The following is a 17,814-nucleotide window of genomic DNA, read 5'->3' as shown; positions in this document are numbered from 1 at the left end:
GATCTTAAGTTTCCGCAGTATCAGATTTCTTTGTGATATAAAGTTTTAACCATTTGAGACCCATACATATTATAAACCGTTAGGCATATTTTTAATATTATTGATATTTTTAATAGATTTAGTGATTTATTGGGAGTTATGTGTCTTGGTATTCACCACTAACTATAAAAATAAGTGTAGGTATATTATGTGATAAATACCAAATTATAAACATACTTAGGTCCTTAGGTGTATGAAAAAATATTATCTGTAAGTATTTTAATACCATAACTATTCGATAGAGAAGAATATATTTGCATATACACCAGAATGTCTTAAGCGTAGGGTGTTCAACCAATGTGTGCTACCCGTGCTCACGTATGGCTGCGAGACGTGGACCCTCAACACGAGCGATGTCCAAAAGTTAAGAGTCACACAGCGAGGCATGGAGTGGTGCATGTTGGGCATCACGCGAAAGGACCGTAAGAGAAACGAATGGGTTAGGAAGCAGACAAGAGTACGCGATGTAAAAGACGTTGCCAAACAGCTGAAATGGAGATGGGCGGGGCACATTGCTCGCCGAAAGGACGGCCGCTGGACAAATGCCGTCATCCAAACGGCCACAGGGTCGCCCTAAAAGCCGCTGGATTGACGAACTGGTAAAGTTCGGCGGAAATACGTGGCAGCGAACGACACAGGACCAAGAGAGTTGGAGAAAGCTTGGGGAGGCCTTCATCCAGCAGTGGATTGACCCCGGCTGATGATGATGATACACCAGAATGATAATGTTGAAACTTTAAAGTTTATTTCAAAATATTGAAATGAAAAAGAGAATATTATTAAAAAAAAAATAATAGGTGTGTACTTAGTACTTACATAGTAAACCTTACAAATTATAAATTCAAGACGTTCAGGGGGAGAAAACAAAGAAAAGATACCTACCTAGCTAGCAGTGGTGAATGGTGGAAGTAGGCTGTTAAACATAGCCCCCACAAGAGGGGGGCTGATAGGGCTCTAGCCTCGAGGCCCGGACCAGATAAGTGAGATCAACACACTTTACAAATTTGCTCTAATACTAAAAAAGTCACCTGCGGCGCTATTTTACTAAAGAGGTTTTAACATTTTAAGCCACGTGGTTGTGCAATGCAATTTTTTATTATTGTGTGTCGTTACTTGACAACTTCAAGTGGATTTAATCGAAAAAATGATTAAAAATACACTAAATACCCTCAATTGTATCTGGAACACCATTTGGAAAACGCTACACTAGTCACACTAACTTTAATCCTAGTAATAGTCAGGGGAGCCCACCAAATATCCTGGCCTGGATGTGGGGGCCATGCTGTTAAGATCCGACATACATAGTGCATACTAAAGTTTGTCAGTCAAACGTATTTGTTTTCATTGAACTATGAAAACAAAGTGTAGCAGTGACGTCCCTAGACAAAATGCCGCCCCGTTTTTTATAAAGTATTTTTTATCATCCTTTCATGATCCCAATATTTAAGAAATGTGTTGTATGGATACATTACTAACAGATTATATACAACTAAATCCAATTTAAATGCCACCTCTGCTTCAATATCAATATTGCGAGTCCACGGTTTCAGATACATTTAAAAACAAACTTGACAACTTCCAAAACTTGTGAGTGACAGGCAAAAATATTTGGATAAATTAATTATTAGATAAGTACCTATGTACCTACCTATAATTCAAATACAATTCAAAAATAATGGAAGTAAACTAGACATCGTGAACCCTGCAAAAATACAGTCCTGTTAAACCTTTTATATTAATTAATACATTTTGTTTCCAACCAGTGAGCTGATTTTTTTAATGGAAAGATATTTTCGCTATTAGGTACTAAGTTTAGGTTCCTATTTCTATATAATATACCTAATGATTCTTCTCAATTTGCCGCCCTTCGAGTAACTGCCGCCCCCAAGCGACGCTCAATCTGCCTACCCCCACGGGACGTCACTGATGTGTAGATAGTGTTTGTTGGTTTTTAAAATTATTGCCGGTGGACGGTGGTACCGGGTTAAAATTACACGTTGTTTTGAATATGACGTGTTTGGACCCAGAGTATGGACCAAATAGGTTAAGCAAGTGGCTAACACGGATTTCTCATAATAACAAAAATCTGTTTTGTACATCAAATTTTTTAGAGGCCCTATTATCGAAGATGAAATCGACTGTGTTCTGTGTTGTTTTCCGGGTTTCAAATCGTCAACCAAAATTAAGGTCAAATCGTATAAAATTAAGGGGACGTTGTGCAAAAAAACCGTCTCATAAATTAAAACTTCACATTCCTTTGTAGTGAAATATCGAGGCAGCGTAACGTCCGTTTGTGAATAGGGAAATAATAAGAAGTAGATATGTCCCTTCTTGAGTCCATTCTTTTATTATTGTTACAGTGAGCTCGCGCGGGATTTATTTTTTGGACGCGCGCTCGAACCAGCTTCTGCCACATTCCGTTTACGAAATGTGCGGGAATCAAGTACAGAGAAGGTAAATGTGCGACATTGTGGGGTCGCAGAAATCTGTGACTTTTTCGCGGTCCATGAAAATGTTTAGATTATAATTGTCAATTAAACGATCACTGCACTGGATCAGCCAGGTACATAGAATGCTGACTCTATACTAGGCGACCGTGGCGAAGGGTGGAGATATGCTGTTAAGATTCGACATAAATAGTGCACATTGAAAGTGTCAGTCATACTTATTTGTTTTCATTGAACAAATAATACAATTTACAGATGATAACTACTGGTTAGTTTTTAAAATTCAATTAAAGCCTGTAAAAATCAAGCCGTAATAGATAACAGTAAAAAAACTATATATCTATAAAATATCCAAAATTATGCTATTAAATCATACATAACTTTGGATATTTTATAGATGGAATTGTTAAAAAAAAGTGGTAAAAACTCTGTTGATGCAACCTCCACTCTAGAAGATCCATATGATCTTCTTATGATTGAACATGGTATAAAAATTATTATTCGTACCTATAATGATGTATTAAATATTAGTATAATGATGAAACACTATTCAAATTCAAGTCCCGTGAATATGACTGTCCTGGAACTCTTTTCAGTTACCTACCACAGCTTATATTTTTTTCAACAGACACTCTTTACCAAAGCTAGATGAATTACCTGAGTAAAAGAGCTCTAGAGAGCAAGAAAAACCCTGAATAATTGTATAGTTGAGATGATTTGATTTACCCCATATTCACTCGTCATGTACCGCAATTTGTGCACGATCGCCTTCCATGACTATGGCCCCCACAAGGGCGGGGCTGACAGGGCTCTAGCTAAATTTGCAATTGTAAAAAAAAGTCGCCTGCGGCGCTTTTTTCCTTCGATAACGTTATTATTTAAAATTATGTGGTTCAACGATGCAATTTTAAATTGTGTATCGATACCCAAAAACTCCATAATTCAAATGAATGTATTAAAATATACAAAAAAACACTACTTATATTAATTTTACCGCGTACACCATTACACCATTTGGAAAACGCTACTGTAGAGCGTCCATAGAGGTATTAAGGTAGGTAGAGAGCGTCACACTGCCTTTATCCTTAGTGATAGGTGGGGGCGCCAAAGATCCCAGCCTGGGGGCCCACTTCGGGATGTGGAGGCCATGTCCATGACACTATAAACGTGTCAGAATTCAAAGATTTTAGTGCCACGCCACACTTCCTTGTCCCGAAAAGAAGCTGCACGAGACTGATGTAGCAACCTTGCACATCGGTAGGTAGGTACTTAAAGAAAGATTTTAGAAAATAAAAAAATAATCTTGACTTGCATTGTCATTTATCTTTAGTGACATGAAGTAGTGTCCCTGGATGGATTATGCCTCAGGATGTTGGGGCAAATAAATTGGAAAGAATTGGCATTCAATCGTCTAGGATGAAAGTTTATAGAGGAGGGCAAGACCAGCAAAGGGTTGTAGACCCAAAAATAATGATATATTTTAATTAGTGGTATAAAATGTATCTTGAACGTACCTGACTTGGACGGCAAGTTCGGTAGCATCCCGCGTGCATTTCTTTCATCAAAAATCGAGGGGGATTTTTACTTTACACACAAATGAATCGATCGAGAGTTGCCCGCGCTAAAAACTGACCATCATGAATAGCCATCGACAATAAAAAAAAGGACAAAATACATAAGTAAGTAGTAATCTATCCCTAAAAATCCACCCGGACAATGCCCGCAGCACAATCACGTTGAGAGTTCGTATGATATAAGTAGGGATATATATTTATTTACCAATACATAGGTAGGTACATATATATATTGGTAGAAAAAGTAGCACGATTTAACAAAGAAGAAGTGATTATTGACAGTGTAGCATTACGGATTTTATTAATAATTTATCATTTTTTAATAAATTATAAATAGCCATCACAATATAGGTAATTACGATTACATGTAAATTGTAAGTAAAACATTTCACCGTGGCACAGTTTGCCGTGAGCTTTCTTATCAGAAAGAGATGACTGTATACCTACTATGCGGTCTCCAATTTTATTAGATTCAATATGAACATTAGGAATTCAATTTTCATAGCTGGTTTTGGCAAAATTCATGAATTCAAGAATGAAAACCTAACCTAACCTAACAGATAATCCAGTTTATCGGCTATATTCAAAATTTTTTTGCTGCTGGCTTCCTACAAAGTGTAAACCGACAAGAACTGTGTTTTATTTAGACCTGTACGTTTTATGTCTGTACTATACGACCCAAAGAGGTTGGACGGTCTTTATTATTCGGCCATATATTTCCGATACAACATTTCATAGTGAAGTGTGATACGGCGAACTGTATATGGTACACGTTTCTGGAGACAGTGAACTGAAATACCTAACGGGTGTGGAGTAACAGGCAACCAATTTCGTGTGTGAAAGAATATGTGATAAACTTGATAAACAACTGTCAAATATGCGCTTGTCCTTCGTTCTGACAACCGCTCTTGGTTTATGCACTGACGCTCATTCAATATTGGTGTAAGAATTTGAAGGCTGAACCACACACGATTGCCCGTCTATAATGTGTGATTCATTTTTGTAGGACACTCACACATTCTATGTTTCATTTTGAAAACATTACCAGTCAAAGTAACACTAAAGTATGCAACATAGAACCCTTTTCCAGAAAAAAATGAGTTGGGATAAAAAATGTAACATAAGCCCTTATTCGCAGAAACTTTTCAATTGTTATCATATCTGCAACGGCTGCCGAGCTGTAGAGTTATACACCTTAGATTATAGAAAAACAATAAGCATTTTGAATTTAAATTTTCAGGTGATAAATATTTCAATACCCTTTTTAATTCATTGTGAATCTCATGCATTGCTTTTTTTTTAAATAACTGAAAATGTCGAGACCTTGAGCTTGAATTTGAACCTAACCTATCTACCTAAGTAGTAAAAATATTGACTCGTTTATAAATTAATATCCAATACAACCCTGATATCCGCTATAAACTATTTTTTCACCGATTATCAATAGGTACGCGAGTCACAGAGACCCCAATAGACCCGTGGCACAATGTCTAAAATAATTCATAGAGCACACTTCGCACACACTTTTTCCCCACCCTAAAGTAACCCCTAAAAAGCTGGCCGTCCATTTTTTTCGTCGTTTTTTTCCGACCGGTTGTCCCCCCCTGTTTTTAAAATGCGGGTACCACTGGTTGAATGCTATTGTCAATGGGTAGATGCATTTATTTGGATGCATTAAAATTAGCTAAAAGTTAGGTATCTACTTATTTTTAAAATTTGTTCTTATCTGATGTTTTATTACACAATCGATTGCCTTTGCTGATCGTTTTTCTGATGTTTGTCTGATGGTTTTTAAGAGGGCATCGATATACTGAAAACGTATATGGTTTTGAACTGTGTACCTAGTCAAGTGGCGAAGGGTGGAGGTAGGCAGTGAAGATCTGACATAAATAATGCATAGAAAACTTTGTCATTCGGACGTATTTGTTTTAATACTACAATGCACGAGTGCATCCAGGAAGGCCGCGTGGCTTAAGCGCCGGTCTATAGTGTCGAGGGTCCCAAGTTCGGATCCTGGGTCTGGCAAGTAGGTACACATATTGTTTTTCAATTTGTGTATGAGTCAGAGTATGGACCTAATAGGTTGAGCAAGTGGCTGACATCCATTTGTCGTAAAAATAAAATCTGTTAATACAAACCTCCACTCTGTGGAGGCCCATATGATCATAGAATTAGGATCGGACATGGTCGAATGAAAAGAATACTACAATGTGTGTAGATAGGGTTTGTTAATTTTTAAAATTCAATTAAACCCTGCCTAATGCAAGCCATAATAGATATCTAATAGTCAAAAAATATACGTACATGTATAAAATTAATGGTACAAGTCAGTTATGGGGAAGCCAGCGGCAGACACATTTTGAAAATAGCCGATATACTTGGATTATTTGTTAGGTTGGGTAAGTTTATGGTTAAGTTAGGATAGGTTATGTTAAATTTTCATTCTTTAATTCAGGAATTTCGCCAAAATCGGCTATAGCAATTAGCGCGGTTCCCGCCTGCTTCCCCATAACTAGTGATTCCAATCCCGGGATCCCGGGATCCCGAGCTATTTTCGATACCTATGAATCCCAGGATTGATAAACATAATCCTGGGATTTCGGGATTGATTTTTTTTATCAATTTTTATGGAAAATAAAATAAAAGCGAAAATAAAACAGAAAAAAATACTTGTAATAAAAAAATAACTACATTAGAAATAAACTGAGTTTGAATGAAGTTTGATTTATACCCATGTGTAGGTTGCCGATTCATTTTATTTTTTTAACGTGAGTTATTAAAAATGAGAAAGATTGGAAAAAAGACGTCATACGTTTTACGGCAATTTCATATTTGGCTGACTAATTAGATGTATGATTCGGAAAAGCCATAAGTACGCCATGATTATTTGCTTTACTATTTTAAATCTCGCTAACCCATTCATTATGTCTTTGCTATCAATCAGAAACAGCAATCTCATATTAAATTCACATTATTATTTATATTACAATATTATTTACTCCATTAAACTTGTGTATTTCCAAGATTGAACGTATACAATATTAACAATAAATGTCTTAAATAGTATAAATTATAGTAGATTTATTTTTGACCGATTTTATCAATGTTATTTGTAAATATAAAAAAATTATATTAACAATGGAAAAAATGCCAATCCCGGGACCAGTCCCGGGATCCCGGGATTGTCAAATTGTAATCCCAAAATCCCGGGATCAGAATTTTGGCTCGGGATTGGATTCACTATCCATAACCGACTTGTACCAAATTAATATCATTGTGACATAGGTACCTACCTACGGCCAGCATTGACACAAGAACAACCGCGGTGGCCATATGCTCGAAATCATTTTGAAATCTCATGTATTTACCTTTCGAATAAAAATACAAATATCATTAAAAGCTATTTTTTTATCAAGTTCTGTCAGGCTTAAAAAAACACCCCTTGAAAATGATTTATTCGCTATATATTTATAATACTCCTACAATTAGTTCCACGGCACTTATAAATGGCACATTCAAGTCAAAGATGAAACAGCTTTTTTAAAAAAATAAAATATTGATTTAAAATTCATAAGTGCACGCGATTTCTCTGCGTCATGCCTTGTCACATGATTGAGAAAAAAATCCCCAAATTTCCTTACTCTCCCACTAACTAAACTCGAAATTGACGGCAATTGAATAAAAAATTACAACGCTATTTTTTTTTCTTTTCAATCATATTCAATTTTTGTGTGGGTGGTTTGTTGAAGGAATCGTATATTTGACTTTGTTAGCGTATATCAATGTTTCTCAACATTTTTTGTATATATTTTAATAATATAAATCAAAGCTTTTGACCTATAACTAAAGAGATGTATTATCTTTTTGTATTATAATACTAAACTTGTCGGTGTAGACACAAGGCGTCTATCGACGGCTGAAGTCTTTTTTTATGATTTTACCGAGGCTTTGGCTGTGACTCACTATCGTATTGCCTCTTCTCATCTAGAAGAAGTTCCGCCAATCAGGTCCTCACTCCAATTCTGTTAAAGAATTTTACAATTATGTCAAGCTTTTCCGTCTTACCCACCGCCAGGGCACCTTTCAATTCGTCGACAATCTCAAAGATATCCGCAATTTGCAGCTGTAGTCTGTGTTGTTCATATTTAGGGCATTGTACTACTATATGTACAATGTCCTCTAAAATATCACATTCACCGCAGAGCTGCGAATCACTTCTTCCTATGAGGACATCAAATCTTTTACCCCTTGTGTGATGTGTTCTTAACCTCAGTATCAGCTTAAGTTCATTTCTCTTCAAATGAGACTCCACAAACTAGGACACCAAATGGACTTACTTGATTCCCCCTTTTCTAGGGATGCCCTGCGGTGAAAATCAATCCACATGCTTTGGCACATTTTCTTCCAGTTCATTCCAGACCACGTTTTCAGGTATCCACCGATATGGCATCCCTGAGGGGCTGTTAAAACACTATTTGACAGTTTGGACGGTTAAATTATTGAAACAATTAACCGCCTGAGTACAAAAATATGATAAACTACCGTCGATAGCCGCCTTGTGTATATAATAGCTTCGTTGATAGTGATTTGTCAACGTTGTTAGTGTGTTGATTTGATATTGAAGTTAATGGCCCCGCCAAACCACAACAGCACCACACTCAGTCTTAATCGAACGTATCATGGTACCTTACGTTTGGTTGTAAAGCATATTTTTTTTAATAAATAGGAATGTCTCAAGAGCAATTACCCAAGACTAAGGTCACCATATACTTAAATTAAATGTGCTTTGACTGAATTAATATTGCAGAGCTTTCTCTCGCTCGGTGCCCCTCTGACTATGTCTAGTTTCCTGTCAAAGCTATCGTATACGCTTTTAGGTATTGATTTTTGCAGGGTTTAATTGAATTTTAAAAACTAACCAACACCATCTGTAAATTGTAGTGTTATTTCAATGAAAACGAATAAGTATGATTGATAAAGTTTAGTGTGCACTATTTATAACGGATCCTAACAGCCTACCTCTACCCTTCGCCACTGCTAGGTATACGTACACCCTACACGACTTCTAATGTTGGGAAGCACTGCTCTAGGCTCAAACGTCAAAATGTATGATTGATTAACACGCCGAACTTCGGGCTCGACAGACTTCTTTACCGATTCGATATTTAGTTATTGTTACAATCGCACAATGCCTTGGTTATTTGTATTTCGCCAGATCGGGCGATTTTTTTCTCTTTTTGTCGCGCTACTATTGTCGAAATGCGATTCGCATTGCGCCCTCGTGGGAGGTAGCGGGTATGCACTTACCCCATCAAGAAACTATATTATAAATAAATAAATAATTGTAGGTAAATGTAGTTCTTTTGGGACTTAACGACGATGACAAACTTACATAATAATGTGTCGCAACTAGGGATTCCAATCCCGGGATCCCGAGCTATTTTCGATACCTATGAATCCCGGAATTGGTAAACATAATCCCGAAGATTTCGGGATTGATTTTTTTATCAATTTATATGGAAAATAAAATAAAAACGAAAATATAACAGAAAAAATACTTTTAATAACAAATAACTAAATTAGAAATAAACTGAGTTTGAATGAAGTTTGATTTATACTCATATGTAAGTTGCCGATTCATTTTATTTTTTCACATAAATTAATAAAAATGAGAAAGGTTGGAAAAATACAATGCTTCGCACTTTTAACAAAGTAATTCCACCATGATCTCGTACGTTTTACGGCAGTTTCATATTTGGCTGACTAATTAGATTTATAAAGCGGAAAGGCCATACCTACACCACGATTTGCTTTACTATTTTAAATCTCGCTAACCCGTTCATTAAGTCTTTACTATCAGAAACAGCAATCTCATATTAAATACACATTATTATTTATATTACAATATTATTTACTCCATTAAACTTATGTATTTTCAAGATTGAACGTACACAATATTAACAATAAAAATGTCTTAAAGAGTATAAATTATACTAGATTTATTTTTGACCGATTTTATCAATGTTATTTGTAAATATAAAATAATATATTACTATGGAAAAAATGCCAATCCCGGGATTGTCAAATTGTAATCCTGAAATCCCGGGATCAGAATTTTGGTTCGGGATTGGATTCCCTAGTTGCAACGTCCAATATTTAAAAAAAAAATCTTAGGTGTCAAATGTGGTTACAATATTATGTAAATTGTATGTATAAAATTTCACCGTAGCACAGTTCACCGTAAGTTTTATTATTGGAAAGAGATGACCGTGTACCATAGATACGGAAAAGAGCACGGAAGAGACCTCTCTAGAAGTTTTAATTAGACTAACTTCTTACAGAAATTTCCTCATCCCTTCGCCAATGCTAGCTAATTGGAGTAAATAATACGTATTTAGGTATTATTTTTCATTAAATACCAAATTCAAAAAATACAAAAATATGGTATAGTTGATATAAACCCACCCTAAGTTTGATAATATTTATCACTTTATAACTTTAGCGGTCGATAAGTATAGAATAGACCCACTGGTGTATGTACCTATAATATTATTCTCTCATTCACATATTTTTAGGTGGCTAACGACCAATTCTTGTAAACAAAACTGTTTAAAAAATGGTTCATAATAATTATCTTCCTCTATCTGAAACGGAAATGGCTACAAAAATAAGTTTTATAATAATAATGGTCCTTGATTCTTTATTTAAAATTTAAACGAATTCAAAAGTGTTGTCACTTGACAGAAAAAATGATCATTCTTTTTATTATATTTTAAGGCTACCGGATTAATCCGACCAGAGACATCTTTATTCATGTTCGTATGAGTAGAGGTTTTTAATCCGCAAAAAAATATTTTCTAAAGCAGAGTGAACATACCTAGGTAGGTACCTACATATTATTATGGTTTGGAATTTGGTAGAAATAATAACAAGATAAAAAGAACTTTTTAAATACAACGTTTTTAATTTTTCTGTTGAATCATATAAGCTTGACTTGACTAGCTTAAACGATCAAAATGATAGAAATAATACTCAAATGTCATATTGATTTCCATAGTAACGCACGTATATATTAATAATTTAGTTGCTAGGACCCACTTAGCAACCAATAATAGTTTTACTTTTGACGGATTTCTTCCGAAATAACTTTTCATACAAAACAGAATTAACTGCAAATGAAATCAATTCTACTTAAAAATGGCTAAAAGTATTGAAAACATGCATTGTCATCGTGTTCTGATATATTCTAAAAGTTTCAAACGTCTAGCTAGTCGGGAAGTTAGTTAACAATCGATTGCAAGATTTGTACCGGTCTAACAACCACCGAACAAATAAGAATTATTATAGATTTTTAAAAGTAGGTAACCTACATAATATTATATAAGTATACTAAGGTAGGTACTTATGTCTATTATCTATTCAATTTGGTATTTATCCGGGAACTCAGAAAAATAATGAGAACTGAAATACCTAACGGGTGTGGAGTAACAGGCAACCGATTTCGAGTATGCAAGACTGTGGGATAAACTTAAACACATGTCGAAAATACGTTGTTTGTCCTTCGTTCTGACAACTGCTCTCGGTTTATGCACTAACGCTCGTTCAATATTGGTGTATTTGAAAGTTGCAACACACACTATTGCTCGTATATAATAATATGTGGCTCATTTTCGTACGACAATCTCATACTTAAAACCCTGCTTCCAAATGTAGTGTATAACCTATGTATTAATCGGTCATGTAACCTCATACCATGCAGATATCCAAATAAATTGATTGTATCAGCCAATTACCTTCAAACATACATACTTGAAAAAAATCTGCACAGTGGAGAGAAGATAAAATTCGATAAAATTGGTAAAAGAATAAAAAGTAAGTAACCACATGAATAAAGGAAAAAAATCGAAGAAATCTGTCGAATGTTTCAAAACTGAACAGCTGGAAAAGTTCAGGTCCTTGAGGAGTTTATGCCGGGGCCGCACTGGGGTGGCTCTTTATTTGTAAAGAATAGATATATATTATTTTGGTTGAACATCCTTTTATTTAGGAACCTACATATTTTTTTATAGGAACTTAAATGCGAATGAGAACTCAAACATTCAATCCATTAGGTGTCATCTATAGCAGTGTGCGGTGACTTTTAAGATGAGGGATGCTATTTAAAATAAATTGTTTGAATTTTTTTTTTCTACCATGCCCGATCTTGATAGGATCATATGGGCCTCCACAAAGTGGAGGTTTGTATTGACAGATTTTTGTTTTTTACGAGAAATGGATGTCAGCCACTTGCTCAACCTATTCGGTCCGTACCCTGACACACACAAATTGAAAAACAATATGTGTACTTGCCAGACCCAGGATTAATTATTAATTAACCTTGCTATACATATACCTACCTACTTATGCAGGATTTGTATGGAAAGTAGATACTTTCAAAACTAAAATAGGTACAATTTGCAGCCTATATTGATAATGCAGCGTTTGCAACAAAATATGTGTAGTAAACAGGGAACTCAGAAATAATGGGAACTGAAATACATAACTGGTAAGGAGAAGCAGGCAACCGATCACGAGTAAGGAGGAATACGGGATAAATTTAAACACGTGTCAAGAATACGTCATACGTTGAATACTGACAACTGCTCTCGGTTTATGCATTGACGCTCATTCAATATTGGTGTATTACACACACTTTTGCACGTCTATAATGCGTGGTTCATTTTTGTAGGACACTCACACGTTCAAAACCCTGCGTCAACAATTTACTGTATTGATACATAGCCTATCGGAACTATTATTCTATTTATTATCTGTTCTGTGGTAGTAAACATTGTTTTAATATATTAATAATAACATTAAGTGCTCACTACAAGACTTCAAATAAAATGATTTTATTTATAAATAAATATTTTAATTATATTGAAATAATTCAGGGATGCGCTGCATCTATAGCTAAAGATGGACCAGACCGCAAGCCACTGTTAGACACCTATTTATTATTAATAAAATTGCACTCTGATTTTGAAATATTTGCTTTTGATAAGCATTTTGACAACAGTTTTCAATTAAGAGTGACAAAATATTGTCGAATATCCACAGCATACCTTCAACATGATGGTTTGGTTTAGGCAGGGTTTAATAATTGAATTTTAAATACTAATCAATACCATCTAGGTACAATTTATATTCTTAGTTCAATGACAACAAATAAGTTTAGTATGTTAATACTAATAATACTATCGATTTTGAATTTAAATAAGTATGACTGACAAAGTTCAGTTGCATTTTTTATGTCGAATCTCAACAGCCTACCTCTACCCTTCTCGGCTGGGGTGGTATTTAGCGGCCTTCCAGACCACGTTGATTCGGTTGGATTAAAGAACAGGCAAGCCAGGTTGAAATCTACATCAGGTTTTAATTGTACATGTTGCATTTCGTCGTAGAACATTTCACAGTGAGCTGCCTTATCAGAAATAGATGGCCGTATGGCATTGATATAAAAAATACGCGTTGTTCATGGAGCATTTCAGACAGTACCTACTAATGTCCCAATTTTATAAGATTCAATGAACACATTTATTTTATATTGACAACGCTGTCATTATTATGAAATATTTGATAGGTATAACTTGATACTTACGAGAATCTACGAGAATTTTATATAAATAAGTGTGTACCTATATATGATATGATTGTATTTCTAATTTACTTACCTACCTACCTATTTTCTTCTGTCTTTCTTTTGAATTCCGTTGGGATTTATTGCGTATTTTTTAAGTGACGTAAATTTAATGTCAATCCTATACAGCGATTTATTTTCGATAAAAGATTTCACGGTCAACTGTTATACGGCCAACTGTATACCTACCATTGGCTAAGGGTGGAGGTAGGCTGTTAAGATCCGCCATAAATAGTGCACACTAAACTTTGCTGGTCATACGTATTTGTTTTCATTGAAATAGGATTACAATTTACAAATGGTGTTTGGTCAGTTTTTAAAATTTAATTAAACCTTGCAAAAACCAAGCCATAATAGATAATAGTCAAAAAATACTCGTTCATCTATAAAATATCTAAAATTATGCAATTAAATCATATATAACTTTGAATATTTCATATATGGAATAATATTTTTATCTCTGATAGTTTGGTTGAGGCAGGGCTTAATGAATTTAAAAAAAATGAAGCAACACCATGTGTGATATGTATTTTTAATCCAACGAAAACAAATAAGTATGAATTAAAAAGTGTGCGCAATTTTGTCGTATTGCCCAAAATATACGAAAACTATTATGGTTCGGTTAGGCAGGGTTTAATTGATTTTTAAAAACTTACCAATACCATCTGTAAATTGTACTCTTAGTTCAATAAAAACGAATACGTATGACTAACAAAGTTTAATGTGCGCTATTTATAGGGGATCTTAATAGCCTACCTCCACCCTTCTCCACTGATACCTACAAATATCTGGACACGTGTGAAATAACGTACCTAATATATTATATAAAGTTAACCAATCCAATTCGACTCTGTATGTGCTATATTACATCGGTCAGAAAAAAATGTATCGACACATTATGAATGAAACCGAAAGTCGTATAACATCTTGAAAAATCGTACACCTTGCCTATTTGGCAGTTGTAGACTGCAGTGACAACTAACCTTTTCAATTTGCTGGCGTGTTAGTGTTATTGTATCGCGTGCCAATGTTTCGAGCTCTGATTGTGAGCGATTATGATGCTTTCAATAATTTAAAAACGAAGCGAATTATGTGTTTCGTTATCGATTTGATTCCGATTGAGGTTTTGGTGCCAATGATTGGTTGCTGAATTAATTTAGTTAAAATATGTAGGTATATACGAGGGTGGGTCAATAAGTCCTTAGAAAAGCCGACAGGTGGCGCGACTAGTACTGTAAGCGGTTTGTTTTCATGCAGCGGCACTACCGATTCAGTATGCTGCGAAGTTTCAATCAGATTGGTCGGGTTGTTGTGTGTTTCTCGTACATTTAAAAAAAAATTGCTTGTTTACAAAAATGGAGAAAATTGAGTTTAGAGCTGTTATCAAACATTTTAATATAAAAGGGTTAACAGCAAAGGAAATAAAAAATGAGTTGGATTTAGTTCACGGCACATCTGCTCCTTCACTTGCAACTATTTATAACTGGTTAAATGAATTTAAACGTGGTCGTACATCAACAAAGGATGAACCACGCTCAGGACGTCCTGTAGAGGTGACTACACCAGAAATGATCAATAAAATCCACGATATGGTGTTAAGTGACCGAAGATTAAAGTTGAGTGAGATAATTGAGGTTACAGGGATCTCAAAAGGTAGCGTCATTTCTATTTTACATGACAAATTGGGCATGAAAAAAAATTCTGCAAGATGGGTGCCGCGTTTGCTCACAGTCGACAATAAACGCAATAGGGTGGTGGCCTCTAAAGCCCTGTTGTCGTTCATGCAACGCAATCCGGATGAATTTTTTCGTCGCTTTGTGACTGTAGATGAAACATGGATACACCACTATACTTGCGAGACGAAAGAACAGTCAAAGCAGTGGATTGCGGAAGGCGAACCATGTCCAAAGAAGGCGAAAACCGTAAAATCAGCTGGTAAGGTTATGGCTACTGTATTTTGGGATGCACGTGGAATTATTTTCGTTGACTATTTGGAAAAAGGAAAAACAATAACAGGGGATTATTATGCATCTTTATTGGACCAGCTAAAAAACAAAATTGAAGAAAAACGGCCTCATTTAAACAGGAAAAAAATCCTCTTTCATCAGGACAATGCCCGTGTTCACACATGTTTACGATCAATGGCTAAAATTGAAGAATTGAAGTTTGAATTGGTCGACCACCCACCGTATTCGCCAGATTTAGCCCCCAGTGACTTTTTCCTTTTCCCATGGCTAAGTGGACAACGTTTTTTTTCAAATGAAGAAGTCATCGATCGGACAAATGCTTATTTTGAGGACCTTCCGAAAACTTATTTTTCTGACGGTTTAAAAAAAATTGAGAAACGTCTAACCAAGTGTATTGAGCTCCAAGGAGATTATGTTGAGAAATAAAAAAAAAATTAAAAAATAAAAACTGTTTTAATGCTTTTTTCTAAGGAATTATTGACCCACCCTCGTACTATATACCTACTTACACCTGCCCGGAAACAAATTATTTGTAAACTTTCGCCGCTACGCCTATACGAATTCACTATTCACGTGCAAAAATATTTTCTTTGGAATTCAAGGCATGAAAATATGTTTTCCAATTTCCAATAACGATGAAATACAAAAAAAAAACATGACAATTTGTATAAAAACGCGGGGAACCGTCTGTTTACTGCCAGGCGGGAACAGCGGCAATTTTCATGACCGATTTTGGCAAAATTCATGAATTCAAGAATGAAAACCTAACCTCGCCTGTCACCAAAGTTCGCGTGCTTTCAGGAATCGCACCCCCCCCCCCCCCTCCAATCCGACGCCAAACTGCAGCCCAAGTGAGGGACCCTCGACACGTCATGCATGGGTATCAAATGTGCAAAACATGGCTAAAATCCAGAAAAGGCTTTATGGTGACAACTGACAACTATAAGTACCTAGGTACCTCTGACCGTCCCACCCGAAGAAAATAGACTATCCGCATGGGAGGTTAACCTAGCCTCTGAGGGTCTCGAAGATTTCAGAGCATCTCCCATCTGGAGCCAGTCTCAGATACCGTACATGGAAAGCCCTAAACAGACTGAGAACCATGGTAGGGCGCATCCGAGACAACATGGTGAAGTGGGGGCTTGCCCAGTAAGCTGCTACTTCGACGAGATAAGCCGAGGAAAATGGTGTTGCCTTCGCTAACCTCTGGAGCGACACATTGTAGCTATTGAATACACGACACAACGAAGAAGAAGAACCTAACCTAACAAATAATCCAGTATATCGTCTATTTCCACAATATTTTGTTTGCCACTGGCGTCCACTAAACAGACAAGCGCCAAAAACACTTTAAATGATTTTATACAAAAATGTATCACTATGTAAGAAGTTTTTATACTTAAAATGTTTATTTATTGTGTGAAGATAGATGTACGTATGTCGGTCCAAACTAGGCTTTAGCGTGGAAAGAGCGAGTTGACATATTATTGAGATGTGTCATCTTAATTGATGTCTAAAAAAATCACACCTAGCAGCCCCTTATCACGCTGAGAGTGAAGAGGCGATGTTGAGCGGTACTGATTACGGTAGCAAATCATGGCACCTTGCGAAGGCTCAGAGCAACCGTATGAGCTCCGAAAGCAAATGTTTGCGACGGATACTGGGTGTGCGGTGGGTATGACTATAGGATTAACGAGGAGGAGAAAGAACCAAGCGGCTTCTCATCATGCTGAGAGTCGAGAGGCAACATTGGAGCTGGCTTGGCCACGTGCTGTGGATGCCAGCAGAGAACCTCAACCTGGCTTGCCTGTTCTTCAAGCCGACCGGATTCCGGCGTCCTGGAAGGCCGCTAAATACTATCTATATAGTGTAAACGGAGGGGCGGTGCGGACTGTCGAAAGCTTTCTCATAATCCACAAAGCAGCAAGCCATCGGACTGTTCAGGTCATGGCTCTGCTGGAGAAGACATCGAAGGTTGTGGATTTGGTCTGCACACGCTCGACCAGGTAGAAAATCGGCTCGGTTTTTCCTGAGGACGTGCATTATGGCCCCCTTATTCTCATCAAGAGGATGTTTGCCAAAATCTTTCCCGGAACACTGAGTAGCGT

This window comes from Rhyacophila brunnea, unplaced genomic scaffold (assembly GCF_057557595.1).
Source record: "Rhyacophila brunnea isolate RB1 unplaced genomic scaffold, BYU_Rbru_1.0 scaffold_24, whole genome shotgun sequence".
In the NCBI taxonomy this organism is placed as follows: domain Eukaryota; kingdom Metazoa; phylum Arthropoda; class Insecta; order Trichoptera; family Rhyacophilidae; genus Rhyacophila; species Rhyacophila brunnea.
This window is presented reverse-complemented; position numbering follows the sequence as displayed.